The sequence below is a fragment of the Manis pentadactyla genome, chromosome 2, assembly GCF_030020395.1.
Source record: "Manis pentadactyla isolate mManPen7 chromosome 2, mManPen7.hap1, whole genome shotgun sequence".
In the NCBI taxonomy this organism is placed as follows: Eukaryota; Metazoa; Chordata; class Mammalia; order Pholidota; family Manidae; genus Manis; species Manis pentadactyla.
The window spans coordinates 98592803-98603987 of record NC_080020.1 but is presented as its reverse complement, the minus strand read 5'-3'; the positions used below and the strand labels follow the sequence as shown (position 1 = coordinate 98603987).

The 11185-nt window shown below is 39.5% G+C and overlaps 1 protein-coding gene across 4 annotated transcripts in view; it reads left to right on the top strand.

Moving 5' to 3' along the window:
• The first annotated feature begins 1151 nt into the window (after nt 1-1151).
• GPBP1 (GC-rich promoter binding protein 1) overlaps nt 1152-11185 on the top strand; it is an 81539-nt gene continuing 71505 nt past the window's right edge. Inside the window, exons 1-2 of one of the 4 annotated variants that reach the window (XM_036901470.2) lie at nt 1152-1402; nt 2616-3578. The gene's annotated coding sequence lies outside the window, so the exon portion shown is untranslated. Of the gene's footprint in view, nt 1444-1922; nt 1941-2615; nt 3579-11185 lie in introns of those variants that run through there. The other 3 variants (XM_036901491.2, XM_036901510.2, XM_036901499.2) reach the window with 3 other exon arrangements.

Sequence of the window (11185 nt, the reverse complement as noted above, 5' to 3'; positions counted from 1 at the left end):
TGTGTTTACTTGCAAACATTCTTTCGGGGAGCTTTTTATAAGCAGATCATTAAACTACCAACCCCAAAACGCATATATAAAAGGACCATAAACTTACGGTGTATGAAACCTTTGTGGCTTGGGGGAGGGCCAAGAGCCAAGTATTTTTAATTTTCTGGATTCTCTCTCATTAAGACCGTCTCTCCCATTCTCCCTCGGCACATGTGGTTACTTTACTTCCTCTTGGAAGGTTTAACTTTACAGGTTTCAAAGTGAGCCTTCAGTTATGGGCGAAAGGCCTCGCAATTAGAGAACTGTGAATACCATGAAATTCATGTGAAAAAACAAACAGTATGGACCGAGATACCGTTGAAATAACTCTCACCTGGTGTAGATTTAATAGAAAGAAAACTGATCATTAGCACGAGTATTTCCAGGAGTCACTTTTACCCTTGGAGAACCTGGGCTTAGCTCCCAAGAAGTAAGTCTCCCATTTCCTCAAGGGCCGGCCTCGCGTATATGTTATGTCAAACACACTTGCGACGGTGGCTCCATTGCTTCAGCGCGCGCAGTGCGCCCTGCCGGCGCTCCGCTCGCGCAGAGCCGTGTCCAGGTCGGCATCTGATCCCGCGTCCGCTCAGGCCCGAGCGCGGTATCGGGCGAGGGGCGCGCGCCGCGGCTCCTCGGAGCTCCGAGCTTCCGGGCGGTAGAGACTCCGCAGCGCGCGCCACTCGAGCCCGTGCGGCCGCCTCCCAGCACAGCGTTCCCCTCTCGCCCTCCCGGCGGCCCTACCAACTCAAGCTCCCCGGCGACCCCGGGCGGGAGGAGGGACTCCTCAGGGAGCGGCGGGGAATTCCCCCTTCCACCGAAAATTCCCGATTGTTCACCACCATCTTCACGTCAGCAGCAGGGGGTAATCCCCGACTCAGCTGCTCCTGACGTCACTGCATGGAGCCACCGCCCCCCGCGCGCCTCTGCCTCCTGAAGCCCTGCCCCAAACGTAGACACGCCTTTTTCCCCTCCCCCCAGCAGGGGACGTAGTGGGCGGAGTTCTTTGCCGGCGCGTGAGCGGTTGCTTGGGCCAGAAGGTTCTCTGGTGGAGGCGCTTCTGCTGCTATCCCGCCCAATAGGTTCTTTCGCACCGCTTCTTCCACACCCTTTCTCCCTCCTTCTTGTCCTCGCCCCGCCTTTCCCCTCCCTTTTCCTCAACCTCGCTCATTCCTTCCCCGCCTCGCCATCTTCCACAATCTCGCGAGACTTGACCCAGAACATTGCGGATCGGGTCGGCGCCATTTTGGGACTGAGACTGGTTGTGGGGGAGGGAAAAGCGGCAAAAGGGGATTATTCAAAGTACCGAAAACCTCCTCCCGGGATCGAGCGCAGCTGAACCCCCAGGCCAGGGCCACCTCTGGTGTGGCAGAAGGTAACTCCGTCCTCTGTGCTCCGCACCGGAGTCAGGGAGAGGTAAGGGGGGGCCCGTGTCAGCGTTGGGGTTTGAGGGGTCGGAGCGGCGTTGGCGGCGCGAGGTGTAAGGCTGCCCGCGGACTGGGTGGGGGGCGGGGGAGGTGGCGAAGAGCAAGCGGAGAGAGGGAAGAACGGCACCCGGAGGCCCCGCCAGCTATTGAGTCGTTCCCAGCGGAGCGGAGGTGGCGGTTGTGGCGAGGGGGTGGGTGGCTTAGGCTCGGCTGCTGGCGGGGTGGGGGGGTTGTTTGACCGAGGCTGGGAACCGGCCCGACGCCGTCCACGTTCAGTCTTTCTTCCTCCGGCCTTTTGCACACGCCCGCCTCTTTTGGCAACACTGCTCCTCTCAGAGGGCTGAGGGAGTCGAGGCCGAGTTGTGGCCTTCGGTTGTTTCTTCAGAGGCTCGCCCGCTCTCCCCGCCTCTCTCGGGTTGGTGGCACTAGCTGTGTACCGAGCGGAGTCTGAGGGTACCTGCTGTGTATTTGGAGAGAACCACTCAGGTGATACTAGAGGGGCTTGGTATCTTCCACTCCCCCTTAGTGTTGGGAGAAACCGGTTTTCTTAATTCAAGGAAATGGGGACTGACACCTTTAACCCACCGCTGCTCTCAAAGCTGGGGAAGGCTTTCCCTCAGGCAGATTTCAGGAATGTTCTTGCTCCATTTCTTTTCCACCTATCTTTGTAGTGTTGGGGAAAACGTGCTTCTTTTAGACATTCTTATCTGGAGGGTTCCTCTTCTTTACTTTGCAAGTTGTATTTACTAATGCTCGGTGGCACCTCACCTGTCTCTTCGTTTTCCTTTGGCACATTGAATTGGAAATAGAGATCTTTTATAAGATTGTGCGCCCTTTTCATAGTTGCTAATATTTACTCAGAAAAGTGTAAGAGGTTTGCTTATATGATCCCCCTATGTTGTATCCACCCTCCGTTCCCAGTTAATACCAGTACTTGCCCTCCTTAACATTCTCGCACCTTTTTTCCTCCTCTCTTTTGAAGTCCTTTTCGTACAGTATACTTTTCGGGGGGCGCGTGCTTGCACATAGCCTTTTTCCAGCCCCCAATAGAATTACATAGACCTGAATTCCTTCCACGGGTTGACTCTTTAACATGGGGATTAATTTTTAATTTAAAATTAAAACTCACTGTGTAACTTGTTTCTTTTATAACTTTTACAGGTGATTGAATTACACAGATGTGAAGATAATCATCTAGGTTTTGTGTAAAAGGCCCCGGATATTTCAAGTGGCCATTTTGGAATTACCGTGTTTTTGGATAATTTTGCCCCAGAAGTTTATTAACATTGGCAAGAATCATCTCTGAAGTGAATTGATAGTAGTGAACAATTCTACAAGCTACTTAAAGAGACCCAGGCATTTCTTCAGTATTTTGGTTCAAACGGAACTATATAACTGGTTAAAGTATTTCAGCTGGTGGTGTTTTTTTTTGCCTTTTCCAACCCCTCCGTTGTTGTTGGTGTTCTTCAGCCAAAACTGCAAGATATGTTTGATTTGTGTACTGAGTAGTTTCGACAGTTTCAAATTACTGTTTAAATATTGCTGAAGTTTCATGGCAGTTTATTTTTACCTTTATTAAAAGTTTTAGGAATTTTTGATCTCAGCCCTTTTCATGTCCCAATGGGGCAGCTTTTCTAAATGAAGATATTGAAAGAATACAGAGCTTTTTTCCTTTTCTCTTTTATTTACTTGGAAATTTAAGATGTTGCAGTTTCCCAGCAGCATGGTAATATTGAGATAGCTGTGTGTTTCTGTATATTCTGATGTTTAGGAATGCTCTTCAGATGTGAAATTTTCCTTTTGCTTTTGCTTTTTGGCTCATAAATTGGATATTTCATCGAGTGGAAAAGTACAACAGTGACAACAAGTACATGGAATAATAAAAAGACTTTATAATCTTAAATCCAAGGAACTTGGCTAATTCTGGAGACAGCCATATGAAAACTTTAAAACAGAAGTATGGGTAGCTGACTTGAAGTAACTCTATGTCAAATAGTTATAGGTTAAGTATCTTCAAAGAACTTGGATATTATTTCAGAGGATACAAAATTAAAAAACAAACTGGAAAACGTAAAGATCACAGAGAAAAACCCAACACCTTCCTGTGCAGTCCTAGTGGAATTTGTAAGTACCAAATGGTGATAAAATGAAATGTTCGTTTGAAATGAAAGTCAGGTTTGTCCCACGTTATTCTTGGAAGCCTTTCAGTTGCAATAATAATGCTTGGTTTCACTTTTCTGGACAGCCTGAAAACAACTATTAAGTAAACGGAAATTCAGAAAAAGTTTAAGATTCAAGTTCAAACAGTCCAAATTTTAGTTTTTTGTGCTCCTAAATTAAAAAACAAAATCCATATGGTCAGTATTTACTTAAGCCCTTATGAATTCACGGATTCATAGATCGGTAGAGAAATAGGTAAAATACCCAACAGATATTTCCGGTGTCTTGATAGCCAGTTTACTTCCTAAATGTGTGTTTAGATTGCATTCTAAGTCACTTTACTGCTCCGGTTTAGAGTCAAGTAGTTGTTCAGAGCAAATTATAAAAATAGGGCTTGGTTTCTAATCTATTTCATAAAGTGTCTTGTTTTAAGTCACAACTGTTCCTAACATTTTAATCAATTATAGAGATTAAGTTTTTGAAATAATTTGTTGAAGTAGTTTTCTATTTCAAATTATTTCTTAAAATTTCAGTTCCCAAACTCACTAGGAATAGAAACTGAGAGGAACTGAGCAAGATTGATTAAGAGCCTTTAAAATAAATGAGTATACTTTTTTCCTCCCAGGAAGGTTATACTGGTTTAAGTTTATAAACAAAGTTAAAAAAAAAAGAATATTAATTGCTGTACCAAATCCTTTTGACAAATGAGAGAATTATCTTCTGATAGTACTTGTATTTTTCAGGATGGAATGGAGTTTTTGGTTACCATTAGTTACTGTATTTAGTTTCTCAGTGATTCATACGCATTCAGTAGGAGTGTTTTAAAAAAATTCACCAAAATCTATCTTTAAAACAATACAAGTGAACAGATCAGTGTACCCAATCAGAGTTAATTTCACTTAATGTTCTTTCTGAAGTAAAAGATTGTAATTTTTGAATATTATGCCAAGGTGGCCTAATAATTTTCAGTTGCTCATTTATTTTGAAACAATTTTGTTACACCTTCTAATCCTGGTAGCCCTCTCAGAGCAGAGGTGGTAGCAGAGTCCAAAAAAGAATGTGGGCGTTTAGATGTGCGTATGTAACATTTGTTTTCTCATCTAAAATTGAGATTAGAGTTCAATAATTCTGTTAAAGTAGACTGGGTTATTTGTATTTTCTCAGTCTGAGCTATGTGTAGTACTTCTGATTGAATTTCCACTTTGATTAATAGAAAAAGATGGCAAGAACAGCCCCCCCCCCTTTCACTTTATTTTACACATTTCCTGAATTTAATGGCTTTTCAAGTTAACTGCCTAAGAATATGGTATGCATCTTAAATGTGATAAAGTTGAACTGGAAATGAATGGCCTTCATTCATAGCAAAGGACCACATAACATTTGCTATTTGTGATTATTTTCCTTTAAATTGCTCCTGTTGATGTTAATCGAAGCAGTATTTAATCAGGATAAAGATTACTTCAGAGACCGGGGTTTTGAACAATTAACTGTAATCCTTGAATAGCCTAACATTTTGAACTTAGTTTAGGGCAGTTGTTCAAGGGCAGATTTACTTGAACGTTTTGAATAAATATTTTAGTATTTTATTGGTGTTGAAATGTATAGTATCAGAAGTAATTTTAACAGTTATTGGGCTGCATCTTCCCCCCCATAAGTACTATTTTCCTATCTCCCAGACCTCCATTTTTTTCTTTTTTTCTTTTCTCCTGTGCCTAAACTACAGGTCTAAAAAATCATGACTAACATTTATAAACAGTGATTGTGTCACAGTGTTTGCTATGTTCTTTACATAGTTTATCTTAATTCTTACAACAATCCTATGAGGAAAGTACTATTGTAGTTACTGTGATAGAGGTGAGAATTAGGGAGACTGAGACTAGGAAAAAGTTACTTAGGACCAAGGATGGGTTGGAGTTTGACCAAATCCTCTAATCCAGGGCCCCTTACTCAATCATTATGCCGTACTTACACTGGCTTCTTATTACTTACTGACTTATTTTACTTATTAACTCATTCTGTTTGAGAGTTATCCCTGATATTTTGGTTTTTCTTTTCATAACACTGATTCTCTTTGTTAATATTATTAGTGGAGCTTGGAGACAAGCTAAAAGATAGAAGAGAAACTACTGTTCTGTTATTTGTTAGTGGCTATTTGATAACTTTGGTGAGCCAAAAATTGAAATGTGGTTTCAGGTTGTGTTGAGATCTCATTTACCCATAGCCTCTTTGTACAGGTCCGAAGCTAAAATGTATGCTAGCTTTGTTTGCAGTTTTTCACTGTTTTTGAACTATTACTACATGTATTTTGTCCTTAAAGCTGCTGACGGTATAGAACTGAGGGAGAAATAATAATAGGGGAAAGAGGAGTAGAAGTAAAAATTAGCAAGTGAGGAAGAATCTACATCCAGGCCACATTATCTAATTAATTGTCTTTGACACAAGCATCTTTTCTGTTTAATTTTTTATAAAAATGTTTAGATCTAGGTAAGGATAGTGATGTAGAAAAGGAGTAATGGCTTGGAGTTAGGAGATTTTTGGTTTAGGATTTGGAATAATTAGAAAAGGGCCTCTGTGACCTTGTGTATTCACCTAATTTCTTTGGTCTATCAAACTGATAGAAATGATGTATATGAAGGTGCTCTGTTAATTGTGATGTTTAATAAGAATACAGAGTTATTGTAATTCCAATATTTTAAGATGCTGTTTAATTTTACATGTATTAAGTAAATACTTTTATTATAGTCTCTGAAATTATTTCTTTTCTTGTTTGTGTTAATGGCATTACCTGCATCCCTTCATGCCCAGCCTCCTCGTTTCCAGTTTCATTTATTGTTCTAGCTTGGTCTTTGACAAAGGAAGTAACCTACTAACCTTTCTCTTTCCCTTTAGTTCATTCTCTTCTCCTCCATGGTCCTGTGACCAGAGAAATCTACCTCAACTATAGCTTTTGGTTTTGTTTTCTCAGCAGCCCTTAGGTAGTGTATTTGGCATATTAAAGAGAGCAAGTTGATCTACCCTTCTTTCCCTTCTCCCCTGAAAATGTTTCATTTTCAAAGGTTCCTAACAAATTCATTTTGGCTGTGGGTGGGTTCAGGAAACAGTGGTTTGAAAATTCTCTGAAATTGATGATTGGGGATTGTTTATATATATTTTCCTCCTGGGTTGGTCCTTTATAAACAGGAGAAACTATTTTGTGGTTGGTGGGTCTGTTGATCAGTTTTATCTACTTTTCCCTTTTTGTCAGCTGCCACACCCAGCAGAATAGTTAACAGGCTTTTTTTTTTTTTCTCTGTATCTCTTCAAGTAATTGCTAGTTTCTGTTATTTTAATATATATAAGATAATCACACTCAGTTTCTTGTTCTTGAGTCATCTTTCTGTTCAGAGCTTGGTGAGTGTAAGGTTTTTGGTCTCATTTTCTGCAGTTTAAGTTTTCAGATTGTATTTTTTAAAGCCATATTTAAGTTTCTTCCATACATTTAAAAAACTTTTTAAGAAGAGTAAGAGTTTTAAAATCCTAAATAAGTTGTGTTTCTGTTGAAACTCGAACTTGCAAATACAGTATTAAAAATTCTTTACTGAAAGATTGTCAGGAATATTACCTTTTATCTGTAAGATACTAGTAAAAGAATTACTGGTATGTTTGCTTTTCAAAGACTATAAATTGTATTCTTTGAGTTAAAAAAATAATTTGTGATCTCATGGTTTTTGTGGATCAGAAACTTGGGAGGAGTTGAATTAAATGGTTCTGGCTACTTCCAGTCTTTCATAAAAATCTCGATTAAGTTGAGCAGGGCTGCAGTAATTTGAAGACTTCACTGGGGCTGGAGGATATCCTTCCAAGGTGGTGTACTGATTGGGCGTATAGGTTGATTCTGGCTGTTGTCTGGAGGACTCTGTAGCCACATGTGGACCTATCTATTCAGCTGCTTGACTTTCCTTGCAACATGGCAGATACATCTCCCATGATCTGGGATTGTTTATATATATTTTCCTCCTGGATGGGTCCTTTATTTTAAACAGGAGAAACTATTTTGTGGTTGGTGGGTCTGTTTATCAGTTTTATCTACTTTTCCCTTTTTGTGATCTGGGGAGAGAATGGTAAAAGTGTCTTTATGACTGATTATCAGAAGTTACTTCTGCCACATTATTTTCATTAGAAGCAAGTTACTAAGTCTTGCCCACAGTCCAGGTTAGGGGGAGTTTGGCTCCACCTTTTGTCAAAATAATTTGTGGACATAAAAACTACAATGGGACTTACTCTTTCACAACCAGTAATTGTCAACATAATTGGCCAAAGTCTTCACCCCACAAATAGGTTGGGATATTAAAAATTTAGAGAAGAGAGTATAGTCTAAGTTTTTATGAATTCAGGAGATTTAAATCTTTCAACCTTTTTAGCTACTGTATGAAATGTGGGGTTAGGGTTTTTTCCCCCTCCCACTTTGCATTAATCTCCCAATCAGTGTAGTGGGAGAACTTTTTTTAAAAAAAGGTAAAATAAACAGGTTTATTAGCTGTTTCTGAATGAACAGTTCAGTGATACTGAGTACATTTACATTGTTGTGCAACCATTACCACTGTCCACCTCCAGTATTTCTTTATCGTTTTTTTTAAGAAAATTTTTTATTAAGGTATTGTTGATACACACTCTTACAAAGGTTTCACATGAAAAAACGAAGTGGTTTCTACATTCACCCCTTATTATCGAGTGTCCCCCCATACCCCATTGCAGTCACTGTCCATCAGTGTAGTAAGATGCCACAGAGACACTATTAGCCTTCTCTGTGCTACACTGTCTTCCCTGTGATTCCCCTCCACACCATGTATGCCAATCATAATACCCCTCAATCTCCTTCTCCCTCCCTTCCCACCCACCCCTCCCCTTTGGTAACCATTAGTTCCTCCTTGGAGTCTGTGAGTCTGCTGTTGTTTTGTTCCTTCAGTTTTGCTTTCTTGTTATACTCCACAAATGGGGAAGTCATTTGGTACTTGTCTTTCTCCGCCTGGCGTATTTCACTGGGCATAATATGCTCCAGCTCCATCCATGTTGTTGCAAACGGTAGGATTTGTTTCTTTCTTGTGGCTGAATAGTGTTCCATTGTGTATCTGTACCACATCTTTAGCCATTCATCTACTGATGGACGCTATGGTTGCTTCCATATCTTGGCTATTGTAAATAGTGTTGCAATAAACATTGTACCTATGTCTTTTTGAATCTGAGTAGTTTTCTTCTTTGGGCAAATTCCTAGGAGTGGAATTCCCAGGTCAAATGATATTTCTATTTAGTTTTTTGAGGAATCTCCATATTGCTTTCCACAATGGTTGAACTAGCTTACATTCCCACCAGCAGTGTAGGAGGGTTTCCCTTTCTCCCCTTCCTCGCCAGCATTTGTTGTTCTTAGTGTTTTCGATGCTGGCCATCCTAACTGGTGTGAGGTGATACCTCATTGTGGTTTTTATTTGCATTTCCCTGATAGTGATGTAGAGCATCTTTTTTATCTTCTTAACCTGAAACTCCTTGCACCCATTAAACATTAACTCTGCATTTTCCTCTCTTCCCAGCCCCTGGCAATCACTGTTCTTTCTATGAACTTGACAACTCTAAGTGGAATTGTGCAGTATATTTGTCCTTTTGTGACTGGCTTATTTCACTTGGCATAATGTCCCCAGCGTTCATCTCTGTTACAGCATATGTCAGATTCATAATTTCCTTCCTTTTTAAGACAAAATGGTGTTCATTGTGTATATACTACATTTTGTTCATTCATCTGCCCATGGACGATTGGGTTGCTTTCACCTTTTGGCTATTGTGACTTGTGTTACTGTGAACATGGATATACAAATATCTGTTTGAATCCCTGCTTTTAATTCTTTTGGGTCTATATCCAGAAGTGGAATTACTGGATTGTGTGATAATTCTATTTTTAATTCTTAGAAGAGCCACCATACAGTTTCCCATTACAGCTGTACCATTTTTTTATTCTTACCAACTGCACAAAAGGTTCCAGTTTTTCCACACCTTTCTAACATTTGTTAATTTCCTGTTTTTGATAGCCATCCTACTGGGTGTGAGATGGTATCGCATTGCAGTTTTGATTTGCATTTCCCTGATGATTAGTGATGTCCTCTCATGTGCTTATTGGTAGTTTGTGTACTGCTTTGGAGAAACGGCTATTCAAGTCCTTTGCCTCTTTTTTAATCAAATTGTTTTTGTTGCTGAGTTTAGGAATTCTTTATGTATTCTGCACAGCAACACTTAGCCATAATGAGTAGATTTCAGTGCTTATTTTTATTTCAAAGCTAATACTTATCAATGCTTACCATGTTCCATGCAGTGTTCTAAGCCTTTTAAATGTATTAACTAATTTAATTCTCTCAGACACTGTGTGTGGAAAGGCCTTATTGTCCTCATTTTACAGATAAGAAAATGAAGGCAGGGAGATTTTGCCAAAATGTCAAACTAATAAGTAGTATTCCTAAATCTGTATATTCTGTATCTAGAACCTGACTCAACCTTTATGGTTCATAGTTACAGTTTTTAAGGTGATAATATAGGGGAAGTAAAATACTGTTCTATTTCAGGAACTTAAAAGATACTTTATCTTCAGCAACTGCATTTTTTTTCCTTAGTATGATTCAGTTGAGTCTTGTTATTAGTGCGCCTTCACATGGGTTTATTCTCATTGAGGGATATTTTCCTTTTGCATCACTTCATAACATGATTATATGGTATTTGAGTTTAGAAAGTGTTTTCCAATTGCCTTATGAAATAAGTGCTATTTCCACTTAATGGTTTGAGAAACTCAGTCTGAGATGAAATGATTTATCCAGGGTCCTCAGTATGTGAGGGAGTGAGAATTTGAATTCCTTGTATTCTTCTGTTACAGGTAACTTCCTCAGTTTTTTAAGTACTAGGTCTTAATCTAGAGCAGTGGTCTCAGTAGAACTTTGTGAAATGATGGAAGTGTTCTGTCTACACTGTTAAATATGGTAATCACTAGCCATTTGTCATTGAGTATTTGAAATGGCGCTAGTGCAGATGAGGAACTGAATTTTATGTTTTGTTTAATTTTAGCTTAAATTTAAAACAACATTTAGCTACTAGCTGTCATGTTGGACAGTGCAGCTCTAGAGCAATGGTACAGAATCCAGTCAGACACATACACCTTCTATAACACTTTTTAAAGTCCCCTTTACTGTCCTTAAATAAAATACCATTTGCACTTAGTCACACAGTAATACACAGCTGAAATAAAAAATAGATAAATAAAAGGAAGACATAATAAAATAATGAATTTGAATATGTAACGGCACTAAGGATAAATCTAGAAGACAGATTCTAGAAGAGAAACATTTCCAAGACATACAGGCATACAAATTTACAAAACACTATTTGCCCTTAAAAAAAAGTAAATGATTAGGTGTTCTTAAGTACTTCTAATCTTTAAAGAGGAAATTTATCTCAGGCTGAATAAAAATACAGTGATTAGAGTGATTAATGTTTCCCTTATTTTTCTAATATTTACTGCCAATGTAGTTGAATGGGCAATTAGCAAATATTAAAGCTAT